The sequence below is a fragment of the Mustela erminea genome, chromosome 8 (assembly GCF_009829155.1).
Source record: "Mustela erminea isolate mMusErm1 chromosome 8, mMusErm1.Pri, whole genome shotgun sequence".
NCBI classification, from domain to species: Eukaryota; Metazoa; Chordata; class Mammalia; order Carnivora; family Mustelidae; genus Mustela; species Mustela erminea.
Genome location: NC_045621.1, coordinates 27,104,460 through 27,126,251, shown reverse-complemented (window position 1 = coordinate 27,126,251; position 21,792 = coordinate 27,104,460).

Here is a 21,792-nt window from a genome sequence, read left to right as displayed (position 1 = left end):
GGACCAAGCCCAGGACAGCCAGTGGCAAGCTTTTATAAGGGAAATCAAATAGGCTGGAGAGCAGGGTGGTTAAGGGAAAAGGGAAGAAGAACATGGGTAAGATAACAAAGAAAAGTTTATATTTCTGCTATCTGGAGAATCAAATCCTTTTCTAACAATCTCTAAGTGGAATGCATTTGTTCATTTGCCAGAAAATCTCTCCACAGATTAAAGCCTTAGCTGGATGGTGATGTGGGGTGTGTCCCAACCATCCTTCTGACGCAGGGCATACCTTTGTTAATATCCTAGAGATACTGATGAGAACACCTCTTTCTTGGCCTCATATTCCTTTTACTGCATCCAGTGCCAATGTAGTAGATAACAAAAATGGTCATCATTCTTTGCACTTCACTCCCATCAAATGGTGGAATGCACTTTCCATTCCTTTAAGTTAGGATAAGCCAGGTGACTTCTTTCATTGATAAGATATTAGCAAATGTGTTATAAGCAGAGGCTGGAAAAACCTTACATATATGAGTTTGCCTTCTCCCTGTCTTGGAATCCAAAGCCACCATAAAAACAAACCGCCAAATAACAAGGGTTATTCTGATGGAAGGAGAGAGACAAATAGCACAATTTTCATTGCACCAAATAATCAGCCAAACTCCAGAAACAGACTGACTAATGGATGAAAGAAACTAAGCTAATAGCTGACTGAAAATCCATAGTAAACTCAGCTCAGACCAGCAGAAAAAAATACCTAGCTGAGTTTAATCCAAATTGGTGAGCTATAACTTAGTTAAATAAGTTCAACTAAATTTATGTTTCATTCTACTGAGTTTGGAGGTGAAAAGCTAACTGAAACAGCTAGCTGACAGTTTTTCCAAGGCAAGAGATTATCACAAAAATTAAACAAAATAAGGTAGAATTTCATTTTGAATTGCAGACTGATGTTTATTACATTTTCAGTATTCTTTACTTTAGCATCATCCAGATGACATTTAGAGTAAGATAAGTACTTGTGAGAGTATTTATAAATATCTTTAGGAAGCTTTCCACTTAAGAATTATTTCCATCATAGATTAGATGATCAGGCTAAACATTAAATGAAAGCTATTGGGGTTGGGGAGGGGATGAAATATGAAAAGGGGGTTAGAAGGAATAAACTAAACAAATATAAAAATATTTATAAAATAAATAAGTCATTTTGTTGTAATGTACGATATGGTTACTGGTTAGTAATGGTGTATGGCATATTTGGAAAGTTTCTAAAAGAGTATATCTTAAAAGGTCTCATTATGAGAAAAAATAGTTTTGTAACTATGTATGGTGATGGATCATAACTAGACTTACTGCAATCATCATTTGGTAGTGTATACAAATATCAAATATGTTTGTTGTTTATCTTTGTGTACGGTGTAAGAGAATGGTCGAGTTTCATTCTTCCACATAAAGCTGCCCAGTTTTCCCAGCACCATTTATTGAAGAGACTGTCTTTTTTCCACTGTATATTTTTTCCTGCCTTGTCAAAGATTATTTGCCCATAGAGTTGAAGGTCCATATCTAGGCTTTCTACTCTGTTTCACTGGTCTATGTGTCTGTTTTTATGCCAGTACCATGCTGTCTTGGTGATCACAGCTTTGTAGTAAGGCTTGAAATCAGGTAATGTGATGCCCCCAGTTTTATTTTTGTTTTTCAACATTTCCTGAGCAATTCGGGGTCTCTTCTGATTCCATACAAATTTTAGGATTATTTGCTCCAGCTCTTTGAAGAATACCGGTGGAATTTTGATCGGAATGGCATTAAAAGTATAGATTGCTCTAGGCAGTATAGACATTTTAACAATGTTTATTCTTCTAATCCAAGAGCATGGAAAGGTCTTCTATCTTTTTGTGTCTTCTTCAATTTCTTTCATGAGTGTTCTGCAGTTCCTCAAGTACAGATCCTTTACCTCTTTGGTTAGGTTTATTCCCAGGTATCTTATGGTTCTTGGTGCTATAGTAAATGGAATCGATTCTCTAATTTCCCTTTCTGTATTTTCATTCTTAGTGTATAAGAAAGCCACTGATTTCTGTGCATTGACTTTGTATCCTGCCATGTTACTGAATTGCTGTATGAGTCCTAGTAGTTTGGGGATGGAGTCTTTTGGGTTTTCCAGATAAAGAATCATGTCATCTGCAAAGAGAGAGAGTTTGACTTCTTCATTGCCAATTTGGATACCTTTTATTTCTCTTTGTTGTCTGATTGTTGTTGCTAGGACTTCTAATATTATGTTGAACAAGAGTGGTGAGAGTGGGCATCCTTGTCATGTTCCTGATCTCAATGGGAAGGCTGCAAGCTTTTTCCCATTGAGGATGATATTTGCTTTGGGTCTTTCATAGAAAGATAAACTCAAAATGGATAAAAGACCTCAACGTGAGACAGGAATCCATCAGAATCCTAGAGGAGAACATAGGCAGTAATCTCTTCGATATCAGCCACAGCAACTTCTTTCAAGATATGCCTCCAAAGGCAAAAGAAACAAAAGCGAAAGTAAACTTTTGGGACTTCATCAAGATAAAAAGCTTCTGCACAGCAAAGGAAACAGTCAACAAAACAAAGAGGCAACCCACGGAATGAGAGAAGATATTTGCAAATGACAGTACAGATAAAAGGTTGATATCCAGGATCTATAAAGAACTCCTCAAGCTCAACACACACAAAACAGAAAATCATATCAAAAAATGGGCAGAAGATATGAACAGACACTTCTCCAATGAAGACATACAAATGGCTATCAGACACATGAAAAAATGTTCATCATCACTAGCCCTCAGGGAGATTCAAATTAAAACCACATTGAGATATCACCTTACACCAGTTAGAATGGCCAAAATTAGCAAGACAGGAAACAACATGTGTTGGAGGGGATGTGGAGAAAGAGGAACCCTCTTCCACTGTTGGTGGGAAGGCAAGTTGGTGCAGCCTCTTTGGAGAACAGTGTGGAGATTCCTCAAGAAATTAAAAATAGAATTTCCCTATGACCCTGCCAAAGATACAGATGTCGTGAAAAGAAGGGCCATCTGTACCCCAATGTTTATAGCAGCAATGGCCACGGTCGCCAAACTGTGGAAAGAACCAAGATGCCCTTCAACGGATGAACGGATAAGGAAGATGTTGTCCACATACACTATGGAGTATTATGCCTCCATCAGAAAGGATGAATACCCAACTTTTCTAGCAACATGGAGGGACTGGAAGAGATTATGCTGAGTGAAATCTCTCAAGCAGAAAGAGTCAATTATCATATGGTTTCACTTATTTGTGGAGCATAACAAATAGCATGGAGGACAAGGGGAGATAGAGAGGAGAAGGGAGTTGGGGGAAATTGGAAGGGGAGGGGAACCATGAGAGACTATGGACTCTGGAAAACAATCTGAGGGGTTTGAAGTAGGGGGGGGTGGGAGGTTGGGGTACCAGGTGGTGGGTATTACAGAGGGCACGGATTGCATGGAGCACTGGGTGTGGTGAAAAAATAATGAATACTGTTATGTTGAAAATAAATAAATTTAATTTTTTAAAAAATACATTTTTCTAAAACCTTAAATCAATAACCTAATCTTCCAACATACGAAACTAGAAAAAGCAGAGTAAACAAGACCCAAAGCAAGCAGAAAGAAGGCAATAATAAATTCTTGAGTTGAAATAAATGAAATAGAACATATAAAACAAGAAAGAAAATTAGCAAAACCAAAAGTTAATTCTTTTGAAAAGATCAATGAAATTGACAAACCACAAGTAGCTCCACTGATCAAGAAAAAAAGAAAATTCAAACTGATAAAATCAGGAATGGAAGAGGTGATATTATCGTCAACTTTGCAGAAATAAAGTCAGTTATATGTAAGCAAGATGAACAAATTTATGCCAACAAATTACATGGTCTAGATGAAATGGAAAAATTACTAGAAACATAAAAATTACAAAACTGACTCAAGAAGAAACAAAATCTGAATGGACTTACAACAAGTGAAGATATATTAGTTATCAAGAAAATTTCTCACAAATAAAAGCCCAGAGCAAGATTGTTTCATGGTAAATTGGTAAATTTTACCCAGTGTTTAAAGAATTAACAGTAATCTGTCACCAAAAAAAAAAAAAAAAAAAATGGAAGAGAATAGAATACTTCCCAATATACATTATAGGTTGGTGTTAACTTGATGCAAAATTAACCAAAGACATCAAAAGGAAAGAAATGCACAGACCATTATCCTTTATGAATATAGATACCAAAAATACTCAAAAAACACTAGCAAACTGAATCCAGAGACATATGAGAAGGATCATACACCACGATGAGAGAATTTATCCCAAGAATTCAAGCTTGGTTGAAAAGTAAAATTCCAGGGGCGCCTGGGTGGCTCAGTGGGTTAAAGCCTCTGCCTTTGGCTTAGGTCATGATCCCAGCATCCTGAGATCGAGCCCCACATCGGGCTCTCTGCTCAACACAGAGCAGGCTTCCCTTCCTCTCTCTCTGCCTGCCTCTCTATCTACTTGTGATCTCCATCTGTCAAGTAAATAAATAAATAATCTTTAAAAGAAAAAAAAAATCCACATAACACATGGTATCAGTTAAATAATAATGAACAAAATCTTCACATCGTGTAAATAGATAAAGAAAAATCATTTGACAAAATCCAACACATTTTTCGATAAACAAAAATCAATAAACCAGGGATAAAAGGAACCTAACTTTAAAACCATTGAGATATCACCTTACACCAGTTAGAATGGTCAAAATTAGCAAGACAGGAAACAACATGTGTTGGAGGGGATGTGGAGAAAGAGGAACCCTCTTCCACTGTTGGTGGGAATGCAAGTTGGTGCAGCCTCTTTGGAGAACAGTGTGGAGATTCCTCAAGAAATTAAAAATAAAGCTTCCCTATGACCTGCCATTGCACTACTGGGTATTTACCCCAAAGATACAGATGTAGTGAAAAGAGGGGCCATCTGTACCCCAATGTTTATAGCAGCAATGGCCACGGTCGCCAAACTGTGGAAAGAACCAAGATGCCCTTCAACGGATGAACGGATAAGGAAGATGTTGTCCACATACACTCTGGAGTATTATGCCTCCATCAGAAAGGATGAATACTCAACTTTTTTTTTTTTTAATTTTTTAAAATTCATTTTTTATTTATTTTCAACATAACAGTATTCATTATTTTTGCACTACACCCAGTGCTCCATGCAATCCGTGCCCTCCATAATACCCAACACCTGGTGCCCTGACCTCCCACAACGGCCCATTCAAAACCCTCAGATTGTTTTTCAGAGTCCATAGTCTCTCATGGTTCACCTCCCCTTCCAATTTCCCCCAACTCCCTTCTCCTCTCCATCTCCCCATGTCCTCCATGCTATTTATTATGCTCCAAAAATAAGTGAAACCACATGATAATGACTCTCTCTGCTTGACTTATTTCACTCAGCATAATCTCTTCCAGTCCCGTCCATGTTGCTACAAAAGTTGGGTATTCATCCTTTCTGATGGAGGCATAATACTCCGTAGTGTATATGGACCACATCTTTCTTATCCATTTGTCCGTTGAAGGGTATCTTGGTTCTTTCCACAGTTTGGCGACCGTGGCCATTGCTGCTATAAAGATTGGGGTACAGATGGCCCTTCTTTTCACTACATCTATATCTTTGGGGTAAATACCCAGGAGTGCAATGGCAGGGCCATAGGGAAGTTCTATTTTAAATTTCTTTTTTTAAAATTAATTTATTTATTTTCAGAAAAACAGTATTCATTATGTTTTCACCACACCCAGTGCCCCATGCAATCTGTGCCCTCTATAATACCCACCACTTTGTGCCCCAACTTCCCACCCCCCCCCGCCACTTCAAATACCCAACTTTTGTAGCAACATGGATGGGACTAGAAGAGATTATGCTGAGTGAAATAAGTCAAGCAGAGAGAGTCAATTATCATATAGTTTCACTTATTTGTGGTGCATAACAAATAGCATGGAGGACAAGGGGAGTTAGAGAGGAGAAGGGAGTTGGGGTAAATTGGAAGGGGAGGTGAATCATGAGAGACTATGGACTCTGAAAAACAATCTGAGGGGTTTGAAGCGGTGAGGGGTGGGAGGTTGGGGGAACCAGGTGGTGGATATTAAAGAGGGCACGGATTGCATGGAGCACTGGGTGTGGTGCAAAAAACAATGAATACTGTCATGCTGAAAATAAATAAATAAATTAATTAATTAATTTAAAAAAAAAAAAAAAGCTCTACCGATACCCGAAGATTACATCACGTTAATAGAGAAATATGAAAGCTTTTATTCTCAAATCGGGAAGAAGATAGGAGTTAACAACGTTGCTACTTCTGTTCAAAACTGTAGCAGGAGTTCTAGCCAGGGGAATTAATCAAGTGAAAGAAACAAAAGACAGCCAGATCAGAAAGGAGGAAATAAAACTATCTGTACTGGCATATGACAAGTCCTTTTATACAGAAAATTTTAAAAAATATGCACACCAAGAAAAAAAAAGATTAGAATAAGCAATGGATTCCTAAATGTTGCAGGATCTAAGATCAATGTATAAAATCCACTGTATTGCTACACACTAGCAATAAATAATCTGAATATAAAATTAAGTGATTACAGTTACAATACCTTCAAAATAAGTTTTTTAGGAATAATTTTAATAAACTAAATGTGAGACTCAAAAACTACAAAAAAAATCACTGAAAGATTAAAAAAGATCTAGATTCATTAAAAGACACTTATGTTCATGTGTTGAAACTTAATATTGTTAGTATGATGAAATTCTCCAAATGGATCTATAGAGTCCATGTAATTCCTATCAAAATCCAAGCTGCTTTTTGTTGAAATCAACAAGCTGATCCTAAAATTCATATTAAAATACAAGAGACCCAGAATAGCCAAAAAAATCTTGAAAAAGAACAAAGTTGGAGGATTCACAGTTCCCATCCTCAAAAATTACTACATAGCTGCAATAATTAAGACTGTATGATACTGGCGTTAGGATAGTCATATAAATCATGAAATAAATTAAGAATCCTGAGATAAAAACCATATGTGATCCAGCAAAGGAAACAGTTAACAAAACCAAAAGACAACTGACAGAATGGGAGAAGATATTTGCAAATGACATATCATATAAAGGGCTGGTATCCAAAATCTATAAAGAGCTTAGCAAACTCAACACCCAAAGAACAAATAATCCAATCAAGAAATGGGCAGAGGACATGAACAGACATTACTGCAAAGAAGACATTCAGATGGCCAACAGACACATGAAAAAGTGCTTCACATCACTCAGAATCAGGGAAATGCAAATCAAAACTACAATGAGATACCACCTCACACCAGTCAGAATAGCTAAAATTAACAAGTCAGGAAATGATATATGCTGGCAAGGATACGGAGAAAGGGGAACCCTCCTACACTGTTGGTGGGAATGCAAGCTGGTGCAACCACTCTGGAAAACAGCATGGAGGTTCCTCAAAAAGTTGAAAATAGAGCTACCTTATGACCAAACAATTACACTACTGGGTATTTACCCTAAAGATACAAATGTAGTGATCCGAAGGGGGAGGTGCACCTGAATGTTTATAGCAGCAATGTTCACAGTAGCCAAATTATGGAAAGAACCTAGATGTCCATCAACAGATGAATGGATAAAGAAGATGTGGTATATATACACAATGGAATACTATGCAGCCATCAAAAGAAATGAAATCTTGCCATTTGCGATGACATGAATGGAACTAGAGGGTATTATGCTTAGTGAAATAAGTCAATTGGAGAAAGAAAACTATCATATTATCTCCCTGATATGAGAAAGTGGAGATGCAATGTGGGGGGGTTGGGGGATAGGAAAAGAATAAATAAAACAAGATGGGATCGGGAGGGAAACAAACCATAAGAGACTCTTAATGTTGCAAAACAAACTGAGATGGTCGGGGGCAGGGGGAATAGGGAGAGGGTGGTTGGTTATGGACATTGGGGAGGGTATGTGATATGGTGAGTGCCGTGAAGTGTGTAAACCTGGTGATTCACAGACCTATACCCCTTGGGCTATAATACATTATATGTTTATAAAAAAATTTAAAAAAAAACATACGTGATCAAGTGGTACTTAGTAAGTATGCCAAAACAGTTCAGCGGAGGAAAGAATAGTCTTCTCAACAAATATTCTTCTCAACAAATCCTGTTGGGATAACTGAAAAAGCATAAGTGAAAGGATAAAACTGGGTCTCTTCCTCACAACACATCCAAAAATTAACTCAAAGCAGATCAGAAACTTAAATGTAAGAGCTAAAAGATAATTTTTTAAAAAATTCTTAGAACAAAACATAGGAATAAATCTTTAAAATCTTGGATTAGGGGGCGCCTGGGTGGCTTAGTGGGTTGGGCCACTGCCTTCGGCTCAGGTCATGATCCCCGGGTCCTGGGATCAAGCACCGCATCGGGCTCTCTGCTCAGCAGGGAGCCTGCTTCCTCCTCTCTCTCTGCCTGCCTCTCTGCATGCTTGCCATCTCTCTCTGTCAAATAAATAAATAAATAATCTTAAAAAAAAATCTTGGATTAGGCAGTTTTGTTTTTTTTTTAAGGTATGACACCAAAAGCATGGGTAACAAAATAAAACATAAATTGGACTTCATGAAAATTGAAAACTTCAGTGCTTTATTTATTTATTTATTTTGAGAGATAGAGAAAGAGAGAGCAAGCACATATTGGGGGGGGGGGAGAGGCAGAGGGAGAAAGAGAATCTTTTTTTTATTTTAAAGATATTATTTATTTATTTGAGAGACAGACAGACAGAGCATGAGCAGGTGGAGGGGCCAAGGGACTGAGAGAAGCAGACTCCTCGCTAAGCAGGGAACCTAATGTGGGGCTCAGTCCCAAGGATTCAACCTGTGACCAACAACCTGAAGGCAGATGTTCAATGGACTGAGTCACCCAGGCATCCCAAGAGAGAGAATATTTTTTTTTTAAAAGATTTTATTTATTTGAGAGAGAGAGCATGAAAGGGGCGAGGGGCAGAGGGAGAAGCCAGCCTCCGGATGAGCAGAGGGCCTGATGTGGAACCTGATCCTGGGACTCCAGGATCATGACCTAAGCCAAAGGCAGTTGCTTAACCAACTGAGCCACCCAGGTGCCCCCAAGGGAGAGAATCTTAAGCAGGCACCACACTCAACCCAACATGGGGCTTGATCTCACAACCCTGACATCATGACCCAAGTTGAAATCAAGAGTCTAATACTTAAGCCGCTGAGCCACTCAGATGCTCCAAAAAGCTTTGTGCTTTCAAGTACACTGAGAAATTTTTGCAAAACGCATATCTGATAAAGGTCTAGTATTCAACATATGGAACAAACTTTTACAACTCAACAATAAAAAGGCAAATAACCCAATTAAAATAGGGTAAAACATTTGGAGACACACACATGCCTCCAAAGAAAATGTATAAGTGGTCAATGAAAGAATGCTCATCTTTAGTCGTTAGAGAAATGCAAATCAAAGCCATAATGAAATACAACTCATAGCCATTACTCTGGCTATGACCAAAATTTTTGAGCCCTCACGCACTGCTGGTATATGTGCTGCTGAAGTGAGCACTCATGCACTGCTGGTAAGAATGTAAACTGGTAGAGCTGCTTTGGGAAACAGTTTGGCATCTCCTCAAAAAGTTAAATATAGATTCTTACTGTAAATCCCACACTTACTTTGCTTAAGTATATCTGCAATACTAACTATGCAACTTTGCAAAAAAAAAAAAAAAAAGTTAAATATATAGAGTTACCATATGACCCACAATTCCACTCATAGCTATATAGCCAAGAGAATGGAAAATAGATTTACCATACATAAATATGCATTCCAGTATACTTCCTAATAGCCAAAAAGTGACACAACACAAATGTTCACCAATTGATGACCGGATAAACAAATATACTATATTCATGCAATGATATATTATTCAGCCATTAAATGCATGACATGTTTATGCATAATACAACATGGATAAATCTTGAAAATATGCAATGTGAAAGAAGCCAGACACAAAAAGACACATATTATATTATTCCATTTATATGAAATATCCAGAAAGGTCAAATACATAGAGATAGAAAGTAGATTAGTAGTTGTCAAGGACTGAGAGGGGGTGGAATGGAGAGTGAACAAGTATGGGGTTTCTTTGGGGAAGTTAAAGATATTCTGAATCAGATAGTGGTGATCATTACACAGTTTTGTGAATATAATAAAAACTGAATAATTTGAAAGCATGAATTTTATGGTATGTAAATTATATCTCATTTAAAAAATTGAAGATATATCTTAAGTTTCACTCAGCAATTCCAGTCATAAATTCATTTGAGAGAAAACAAAGCATACATCTACAAAAAGAATTGTATGAGAATGTTCATGTCAGCTTTGTTCATATAATCCAAAAACTAGAACTGATCCAAAAGTCCATGACCAGTAAAATGAATAAGCAAATTATGAAATAGTCATAGAGTGGCATATGATGCAGCAACAAAAAATAATTAACTAAAGCTATGTGAATAAATTCAACAACCATAAACTGAATGAGAGAGGACAAGCTGAAAACAATAAATATAATTAGTAAACTTTTCTGAAGTTTAAGAACAGGCAAAATTAATACATGTGTTGTGTGTTTCACTGGAAGGTGATTGAAATGTTCTGAATATTAATTGGAATGGTAACCAGATGGATGTATGCATTTGCCAAAACTCATCAAATTTGAGAGTGAAGAGCTCTGCGTTTCATTGTATGTTAATTTTACATAATTTTTAAATTTTCTTTTAATGATGGCAGTCCAACGTAAGGCAAACAGGAAAGTCAGAAGTTTATTTTTAACCGCTTTATTAATACTTAATTGACATACAATAAAGTGAAGATGTTTGAAGTATATAATTTGATGTTTTCTGGTGGAGGTGAACTCATGAAGAAGGACTTCAAGGGAGATTTCAGGGATATGAAAAGGTCTAATGAGGATATGAAGAGTTTACATGAAGTAATCATGGGAGACTGGGACTTAATATTAAATTACACAGGCGCAGAGAACACAGGCTATAGCTGAAACTTCTCTAGAAGGAAAGAGGGAGAAGTGTTAACTGCTTTTATTTTAACTCCATCAGCCAACTCAAGCCTCAGGAGACCCCAGGTCTCACTTTTCAACTCATCTTTTTTCTCTTTTATAATATAAATATTTGGAGTACCTTAAATTCCTTGTCTTCAATTTTCAAGAACTTGTATTTGGTAGAAGTGGTGGCAGAGTTGGAGATGGGATGGGAGAGCAGAAACTATTCCCAAATGATGAGATTTTTCAACAATCCCAACCATTTCATGAGAAAAGAGTCAATGAGTTCTTCTATCTACACTTCTTTCTGAATTTTCTCCCCACATCTCCGTCATTGCCCAACCGTGAATCCAGTGTTGTTATTATATACTACAAGAAATGGTATATAATTACTTATGGCCTGGCAGCCTGGTTGCCTGGATTTTAAGGCATATCCACAAAGGCTAGATTTTAGTCTGGACACTATGGTCCTGGGAAGAGCAACAAAGACTCAGAGGTCAGCCTCACCCTGAGTCTATTGATGAGTTCAGATGACCCTCATCTGACATGGGATATTTTTCCAATAGCAACTCTAACTTCTGAAACCTTAACCTGCAGACGGCCAATGAGGTCATTGAATGCCAGGCTTCCCACGTCCTCAGCTATAGTCATCAACTCTGGACTAAAACGCTTGCTTTGTATCTACCAAAAGGCACCGCAAAATGGAAAATCATTGAGAAATGTAAAACAAAAAGGGACGTGTTACTCTTCTTGTGCTTAGAATTCTACCCTCCCACCAGCTCTGCCCATTACCCCAGCCCCCAAACCAAAACATTTACTCTGATTGTACCCAAATAGGCAGCAAAGAGGACCCTTCTCTCTGAAGGCTGCCTGATTTTTGCTGAGGGACCACTCCTAGCCCTGGGGAATATCCCCCTGCCCCAGAAGAAGCCATTAGAAAATTAACTGGCGATAAAACCAACCACAGGCGGATTGTGGGGCATTTATCTTTTCAAACGTCTTGTTGTTTTTGTCCATCTGGTTGCATTTAGTCCAGAGGTATAATTTCCAGTGCTGCTCTTTTCTGGTAGACCATACAATTAAGGTATTTGAAAAACAAACAGCTCTTAACCACTGCACGGTGAGAAGCTAGTTTAGCAATCTGTGACCCATTTTCCCAGAGCAAACACAGTTATATATCCAAGATGATCATAAAGCAAGAATTGAGAGTCAGGAATTATTATTTAATATAATAATAATCAAACATCTTCTGGCACTTCTCAAAGAAGAGAAAATGAGATATGAAGAGAGCAGGGAAAAGAGGCTGTTGCAGAAATTATACCTGTAGCTTTCCAGTGGAAATTCCCAATATTTTCTTTAGAACTTATATATATATATATATATATATAAAACTACATATATACATATATATACATGTATATGTATATATATTTATATACACATGACTTTCAAGGTACATATGTATTTGGAACACACAGGAGGGAAAGACTCAGTGATGGTCAGCTTATACTGACAGGCATGATCCTATCAGGAAAATAAGGGTTATTGAATCACATTAAAGACAAGCAAGGTTGTAATATTTTGAAAGCTGCCAGATTCATGCATGAACAGTGCTAAGTGTGCAAAATAATTGATACTAGAGCCACCATTGTACCCTTGTGCTTATACCTAGATTATGAGACTACTTTTGCTTTTATTAATGTATTCTTCCAAATAATCTTGCTTCAATTTCACATGGGAAATTCTACACATACTTTTTTCCATGGTTGTATGGTGCAATTCACTTTGGAATCTTTCAAAATCTTTCACTAAAGTATGAAGTGTGTGTGTGTGTGTGTGTGTGTGTGTGTGTGTTACACACTGCTTTTGGTCTAAAGTGCTATTCACAGCTTAGTCATTTATATTTTTCATCAACTTTGGTTCTGAATGATTTTTCTTCCCTCAAATCTCACTCAAAAGGTATGGAAACATCCCACCAGCAAAGAAATTCTAAGTAATTTGTTTTGGATTTTAAGGGTCCTTTGCAAAATAGGAGTCCCTAGAGGTGTTTTAAGCCTTGCTGGTGTTCTCTGGGGACAGTACTCCAAGAATTCTAAACCAAAACTCAGAAATCTGAAGTCCAAATGATCTTGTAATGCCACATTTACCCTCGTGGGGGCGGGGTCGCTTCCTTGAGCGCATGCCCCCTGTTCCCTCAATTGTGTCTTGGCTTGCCCTGAGAAGAACCTTCTATTTTGTTTCTATACTTGAGTCAGTAGGGACAATTTTCTCTTTGCTGCAAGATATGGAAAAGTTCCTCTTGAGAGTGATGCATCCCCCACACAAGGAGGGCATATGGGTGCACTAGGGATTGGCATTCAACTTCTGAAGGCCAAATAATGTGTGCATTTGTCTGGGTTCCTAGTCCTGGTTTGGGTCTCACGTGGTGGGACACTGTTGTATTCGGTTTGTTGTTTTCTTGTTTCCCTCATTGTATGGATGGAATTTAGAAAATCTAGGTGTGGGGTGGTGAATGAGGTAATCCAATTAGAGAATGAAAAATTGTGGAAAGAAAGGCATTATGAGCTTAAATATTAATGCCTCTATTCTCTCACCCCATCCACTTCTCTCTCTGTTTGTCTCCATTCATTCATTTTTCAAATAACATATATACATTCAGCAAAAATGTGCTCGGTACCAGACTCTGTGTGAAGAGTACAAAGGTGATTATGGACCCTCCCTGCTCTCAAGAGGTCCATATTCTAGTCTCTCTTTTTGTCCTCCGCTTTCATTTCCAGTTCTTATCTTTACATGTCACCACAAGGTATAATATATGAACATTTATGTAGGAAAGGGTTTTGGGAGAATTCAACTTTTTTTTTTTTTTTTTACCCCCCAAAGAATATTATCTTGAAGAAGAAATCAAACTAGAATTATAACATTAGGGAAAGTCAGATCAAGCTAAAATATATATATTTGTCAAACATTGAAACTCCTTATCCAGGCAGAAGAGGAATTAACTTTCTCCCCAAGGGAGCTCCAGGATCTGTAGTGCCTTCCCTTCCCTTTCCAACTCAATTTTATAAAGAGATGATCCAAATGAGCTGTTTCATAAGCCCCACAAGTTTTCCACTTGACAGTTTCCCAGGCTTTCCTCATCTTCTTTCCCACTCACTCACACCAGTTGCCCCTCCTCCTCCTAGAATACAGAAAAAGTCCCAGGGCCCCCTCCCCACTCTCCACTTTGCCAGCACCTGTGCAGCTGAGTTCCTCACACTCCTCAGCCAGCTGCTGTTGAGTGAAGTCACAAGGTATTTTGGTCCTGATGACAGAGGTGTGAATGGCAACTTCCACCCAACTCAGATGAGATCATGCATGTGAACTCTCTCTGCAAATGATAAAAGCTTGATTAGACAAATGCAGGAGATGGTTACTTTATAACTCTGAAGTTCACTGCCTTATACACACAGCAGACATGCCATAGGGAAAGGATCACTTCTCTTGTCCCCAGGAACAAGGGTCCATTTCCTTCTCCCATTGACAGCATCTCCTAGATTTGTATCTGTTGGAGAGAATTGAGTTCAAGAGCTCAGGATCAAAAGACAGGCATGACTATATATTGATCACCTCCTGTAACAAAATGTAAACGGTTTATCCCCTACTCCCACAGGGACATTAAGTGTTACTAAAGGTGAAAGCAGCAAGCCTGAAAATGAATTCTCTGTGATGAGTGTGAGTTCTTATACTTTCAGGATGTCCACAGGTCACCTCACAGGTTGTGTCTACAATGACTAAATGAAGGAAGCACTTAAGGAATAAAAATGGATAATTCAGAAAGAATGAGGAAATAAGAAAGGCCTATTACTTGGTTTCTTTCATTCCCCAGAGGTTTGCTTGCCCTGGCCAGCATCAATATAGACTTTAAATACTAGGTCCTTGCCTCTAGTCTTTCCCTGAACTAGTCATTCCTCCACTCTATTAAATAAATTTTAAAAACAAATCTCATCATTCACTCCCCTACTTAAAACCATTCACAGGTTCCCTTTGTCTAAGCCCAATTCCCATCAGCTTACTCAATGCACAGACCCTCCATCCTCTGTTCCTTCCATACCCCTCCCTACCCCTATCCATCTTAACTCTCTTCTCCTCTCTTTCATGTACTATGTGTTCATTCTCATCTTTTGTGGTTCCTCTAACACAATCTCTGGGTGTTTGTAACCCACCACTTCCAGGGAATGCCATGAACCACCTCCTTGTTTCTTCCCATAAAACTTATATTCACTCTTCAAAACCCAACTGAAACATCACTTCTTCCACAATTCCTCACCACATCTGACCTTTTCCACCTCTCTCTTTTCTCTGCTCCTTATGGTGACTCTATCACTGGATTTTGTATGTTTAATTAAAACATAATGGCTTAGGAATTAAGTCATGAGCTCTGGAGTCAGACAGTTTGGATTTGTAACTTGTTTTAGTTGTGTAATTTGGGAGAGTTATCTAGTTCTCTTCTTCTTACTTTATTTGTCTGTAAAATGAAGGATTAAAAAAGTCCTGGTTATTGAGAGGTTATTGTAAGAATTAAATGAGTAAATCCTTGGAACACTACCTGGCATACAGTAAGTGCTTAATAAATGTCAGCCACTGTTACTGTGATTGCATCTCTTCCTGTATATCTCAGGACCAGACTGAGCTCCACTCAAGGACAGGTACTGGGACATTGAATCTGCTCAATGCATATTTCTACCCAGAGCCTTAGAGTGGGTATTTTTTCCCTTTTCAATTAAATTCTACAAGTTTTGGTCAACAGCTTCAATTCCATAATTTCAGAACTTGGAACTCCATTTTGTAAGTGCCTGAGTCCCTTTTACCCTTTTAGATAAGAGGCATCCGCCTCTTACCCAAATTTTCTATTTCAAACCAATAATCCAACAGCACTGACTTATTGCCTCCATTTGGCCCTTATCTTTGTCCTCACCCTCACCTTTCCCCACTCCTCTTTATGCTGCCTGGCTTATCTCAGTGCCTACCTGGAGACCCTATTTAATTCTTAGAACTACAGGAACACTAAGAGTGAGAAAGGGAGCCATTGGCAGGAAGGAACTACACACGAGTTTATTATGTGGTGACTGCGAGGGGTGGTTTACCACAGAGAGTAGAGATGGCCATCCTTGCTCTGCTCTCACACACTCTCAGAATGTGATAGACATGTTGTGCATATCAGAATCCCCAGGGCAACTTTCAGGTGTAGTGTCCCAGGTCGTAGCCTCTGTCGGTAGGGTCCGGGATTTTTCAGGTTAAACACAACTCTCAGGAGATTCTGTGCACACTGACACTCAGAGCCACTGTCCTAGAGACATAAATTTATTCAGCTTTCGGTGTGAACTTGAACTGTCTGGGAGTAATGGGGACGTCCTCTTTTCTGACTAATGTACCTCTTCTCTTCCTAAGACCTCCACTTCTGCTCCAGATGTTGAGCCTGATTCCAGAAAAACTGACATAAGATTTTTGCTCCAGAAAGAGGATCACAAATTATATCACATCTACTCCCTTTGATTAAATGCACCTGCCCCATCTCTGCACTTTGCTCACCTGTCAGGGGCTTGGGTGATGCCAGGTGTTGTGCATTTTAGAGGTGAATGCAGACTTCACTCCTTGCCCCTGGGGAGCTTGTGACTGGGTTAAGAGAGCATGGTCAATTGCAAGCATAAAACAAATAATGGGGTATACTAGGTTACAGGACTATAACCAGAAAAAGAAAATGGATGAAGTATTTTCAGTGTATGAGGTATTCAGGCTCCACTGGTTCCCTCCACCTTTCTCAGCTTTGTTGGGTTCCATGTTGAATTTTCCTTCCTATCCTAAGAGCTTCCACTGCAGAGATGAGGGAGGGAACAGCAGAGGATGTATCCTGGACAGTAAGAGGTAAAAAAGGAAAGGCTTTGTTCCTGAAATAATCAGTTATGAAAACTCCACAAGCTAGAGTGCAATGTAGCTTTTTCTTTTGAATGAGATAGAGTTTTATGAAGGCATGGCAAAGCCTCAAAGAACACATATAAATGGGGGAAAAATCCCTGCAGGGAAACATATACAAAATGGGTAAAATTTATCCAAAAATACAAAAGCAAGCAGTGTGCAGGGAAGGAGAAGGGAAAAGCTAAATATTGTTCCATTGACCCTTCTTCCTCTAAGTATGTCACCCTACTCACCGATACTCTTCTCCCAGCCCCTCTCCACCCACCTGTCAAACAGTCACTTTTGTTCCTAGAAGACTTCATTCAACACCCAATGGTTACTGAGCAGCTATTTAAACAGCATATAATATAGTGTATTAGGTGCTGTGGAGGAGAGTGCAATGAGTGAAAACCAGCTCCATCCTTCACTGGAGCAGCCAACATTTATCTTCAGAGATGTTCTTTCATTATGGCTGTTCAAATACTTCAGCCTCAACGCAGCTGGTTTATCGCTGTTCCTTTGTCTCTGTCTCTTTCACTCACCCTCTCATTTGAAGGGAGGGGGAGAGATACAACAGTTTTCTCTTGTTTCATGGAATATAAAACACATAGATAAACCTCTGTCAACAGGACATGGCATGTATCTAAATTGAGATTAGAGACAGTGGGGAATGACTTTCTTTCATAAAATTTAGGTGTGTTAACATTTTGATTTCATTTCTTATGTACAGATGATCAGACATTTGTAGAGCACATGGCGTAGAAAATGTTCTCACTAAACAATTCCCCCACACACACCCCAAATATCCCCTAATGGTTATGGAGGTACTTTTGAACAAAGGAAGGAAATTTGAACAAATTGGAGCTACACTCTCTATTTACCATGTTTGGAGTCCTGCTGCCCACATGGAAAGCTTGTTGAAGTCATAAGCTTTGATTTGTGTTCTGACACAGGCTCTACATTTTTGTATTAAATGAATCATAGTCAGAAGAGCCCATTTTTGTTTCAGTGTAGAATTGATTTTTTTTTTCCTGTAATAGAGGCTGAGGATATGGCAGGAATGGGACTTTAGCTCCTGAGGTGATTATGGCCCGGCTTGTCTTCATTGTGGCTGCCATGGTTCTGGTTCTGAATGCATAACTCTGCTTAAGGCATCTAATTTACCTAAATGGGCTACTACTAGTTCCTTGGAAACTAGTATAAGTAAAATAGTAAGTCATTCTGTAGGAATGTCTATCTCCTTCACAGGAAACTCCATGGTTTCCCACAACCATGCCCTTCACACTCCAAGACTTGGATCTGAGCATGCTAACAATGCTCCACAGTGTATTTGTCAAATTCTGCTTATTATATCTAAGACAACACCAGACCTGGACCAGGTTGAGGACCTCCCTTATCGCCTTCCTCTTATGGTCTTTCCTTCTGCATTGGATGAAGACAGAAGACATTCTTACCCCTGCTGCAATAGCTTGGCCTCCTGTGAAAGACTGTTTCAACAGAAATATCTACATTTCTGTTATACACACACATACACACACACACACACACACACACACACACACACACACAGAATGAACAGCAACTTTCTGGATATTGGACCCTGGGTAAATGAATATTTGGAGAAAGGTATCATTTAGCGATGCACCCAAATTACATTACACACCAGAATTTTTAGTATCAGTTGAAAGCATCAATCTTGTGACATTTTAGTGGCTTAGAAAGTAAAAATTCTGGAATGGGATGTGGGTACTCATGTAGTGTCTGAGGCTTACAAAATGTGTCCTTGCTAAAACAAATGAAGGTGGACCTTATGGGCCTATGATCAAATTCTCTTTTCTAGTCTAGAATACAATCCTCCAAATTGAATTTGAAATTCTTCTGCCTAACTTCACTCTATACAAGCCTGGGGAATCCAAGCAGCATAAGTATCAGTTAGTTTCCAGCTGGAGAAGTAGAGATAAAAGCATGGGATTCTAATTCTGTTCATTCAAAGGTGAGACCACTTACTGATGATTATGTTTATTTGCATGAGTATGCACCTGGATGTATATAGGCATGAATATTTGGACTTCGGTGAAAGTAGGCTTTCTACTGAAATATAGGACAAGGCAGTATATTTATCCCAACTGGGAAGCATAAGAGAAAGGCTGGATGTGGGGAAGAGTATGAGGTTGTGGCAGAGGCACCTGTTCCCCTAATCTCAACATGTGCCAAATGGTACCAAAAGAACACTAGGAAGCATCTTTAATAGAACTGTCATACAGCTTCTCGGGTAGTCAATCGGTATATGGCTTCGAATTTCCACTTGTTGGGAGGGATCAAAACCTCCAGGAATTTCAAGAGTCCTAGAATAGGCCTATCAACCTAGAGAAGTTAGAAGGATCATCTTCAAAGATTCAAGGAATTGAAGCATTCCAAGAGTTATTATAAAGAATTTAGAGAAGTTACAGTTTTTGTAAATTTGCCTGTTTCTACTCCCTATAGCTGTGTGCCTTCCATAGTTCTTATCCTCTGCTTACATCTTATGAGATACCATGTATCATCTTTCGGGGTACATTGTATCATCAACTTGTATATGCCAAGGGGAAGAACAGAGAGGTCTCCTTCTTGATATTTCTCCAGTGTGGTTGAGGTTAAAAGATATTCAGCTCCATCTTCTGACCAGTATGTATTACACTTTCAACCCAAGTACAATGGATATTGTCAGAGTTAAGCAAAGGATAAAAATGAGACCTTCATGAAGCCTAAACAGTGAGTTAGCATAGAGTAGAGGAAACAGTAGAATGGAAAAGGGGGAAGAAAAAGAAGAAAAGCCTGTCACACTGTAGCTTATTCATCATCTTGAGCACAGTCAAATGAGAAGATGCTGGCAGGTGGACATGAGACTTCCTTACATGCAGTGGTGGCATTAGGGTGTCTGCTGCTAGTTACGGTGGTAGCAGTGTTCACTTTGGACAAGTTATTCTGAGACAGCTGGTAAACATGAAAGTGGAGAGATTTGCTTCTGTTCCGACCCAGATTTTACAGTACAGATGCATCCTGGACCATGTAGCCAATATGTCCCATTCAGTTCTACTGAGTTAATAGTGGAGAGGGAAGACCATCTTTTTCAGAATTGAAGGCTTAATGCCATGGGCTTTCTCATCACAGCTGGAAGGTTGACCATAGAAATGAGGGAATTTACCTTATTACCTAATTTGGCTGGTTAGGCCATAAGCATTCAGAAAGAGTCAGATTAGGAACGTCTTCAGTTGATACCAAGAAGTTAATGGCAAAGACAAGTCCATTCAATTCTATGTAACTTCAAAAAAGAAAGCATCTCAAACAGGCCGATTATTAATGAGCAAAGATAGAATTCACAAGGAACACTTATACACTTTTACATATATGACTCACATATGTAGGTGAAGCCAGATAATTCTTGCTATTTACAGGCATTATGAAAATAAGAATCAGGTTAATGGGGGAATAATAGGAAAAAGAGGAAGAAAAGTCCAGTAGACTGGAATCCAAATATTCTGCTTAGTGTCTAGCAGGATAGAGGGATAGAAAACTAAATCCTGAGGTAGAAGGTAACAGTGACTTTGCCAGGATCAATGCAGTATTTCTCCCACCACCCTTAACCCCTATGGCTGATAGTCATTTCTCATTAGCCAGTCTTTCTGCACCCCATTAGCAGTAAGTGGTCCATCAGAACCCCCGAACGGATAACTTTTTGTAGACTGGAAACCATTCACACTTTGCCAGTTGTATAATGCCAATTAGTTCATACCTTTCTCGTAAGGTTTTGAACACCTGGCCAGTACTGCTTCCAGTGAATACCCACATCCTTGGTAGATTAAAGAGAACTCATGATAGCCTCCCATGCTGAGTGAATAGAATAAAATGAAAGGAAAGGAAAACAAGAGAAAACATGGGAATACAAAAAGAAGAAGAGGAGGAAGGAAGAAGAAGAAGAAGAAGAAGAAGAAGAAGAAGAAGAAGAAGAAGGAGGAGGAGGAGGAGGAGGAGGAGGAGGAGGAGGAGGAGGAGGAGGAGGAGGAAAAGGAGAAGAAGAAGAAGAATGGGGAGGGGGAGGGGGAGGAGAAGGAGAGGAGGAGGAGAAAGAGAGGAAGGAAGGAAGGAAGGAAGGAAGGGAGGGAAAAAGGAAAGGAAAGGAGAGGAGAGGAAAGGGAAGGGAAAGAAGGGAAGGAAGGGATGGGAAGGGGAAAAGAAAAGAACAAAGAAAAGGAAAGAAAAAAGAAATAAATGAAATGAAATGAAAAAAGGCCAAATCTCAGGAGTCAAGTAATACCATGCAGGAAGCAAAGGAATGAATCAGACAGAAAAATCAGTTGGGAGAATCGCATTTCTGGTAATAAGGCAGCAGTCCCCAAAGTAGTAAAACAGGTTTACAGCTGCCCTGTAAATTCCAAGTCCACTACGAATTCTATAGAATAGAAACCCTACAATTTTTCTTACCCACTTCCTAACGGGCAAAGACTCAGCTGGAATTGGGATAATGCACAAAATTATCCCAATTTAGAAAAATCTGCAAGATTCCCATTTTCATTACTATTCACAAAGAGAAAAGTCAAAGAAAAAAAATAACACTTTTGAGCCAAGGAATGCCAAGGATTGCCAGCAACCATCAGAAGCTAGGAAGAGGCAAGAAAGGATCCTCTCCTAGAGCATGTAGGAGAGCATGGTCCTGGCAACACTTTGATTTTGAATTTCAAGCCTTCAGAACTATGAAGGAATACATTTCCGTTGTTTATTTTTCAACCACCC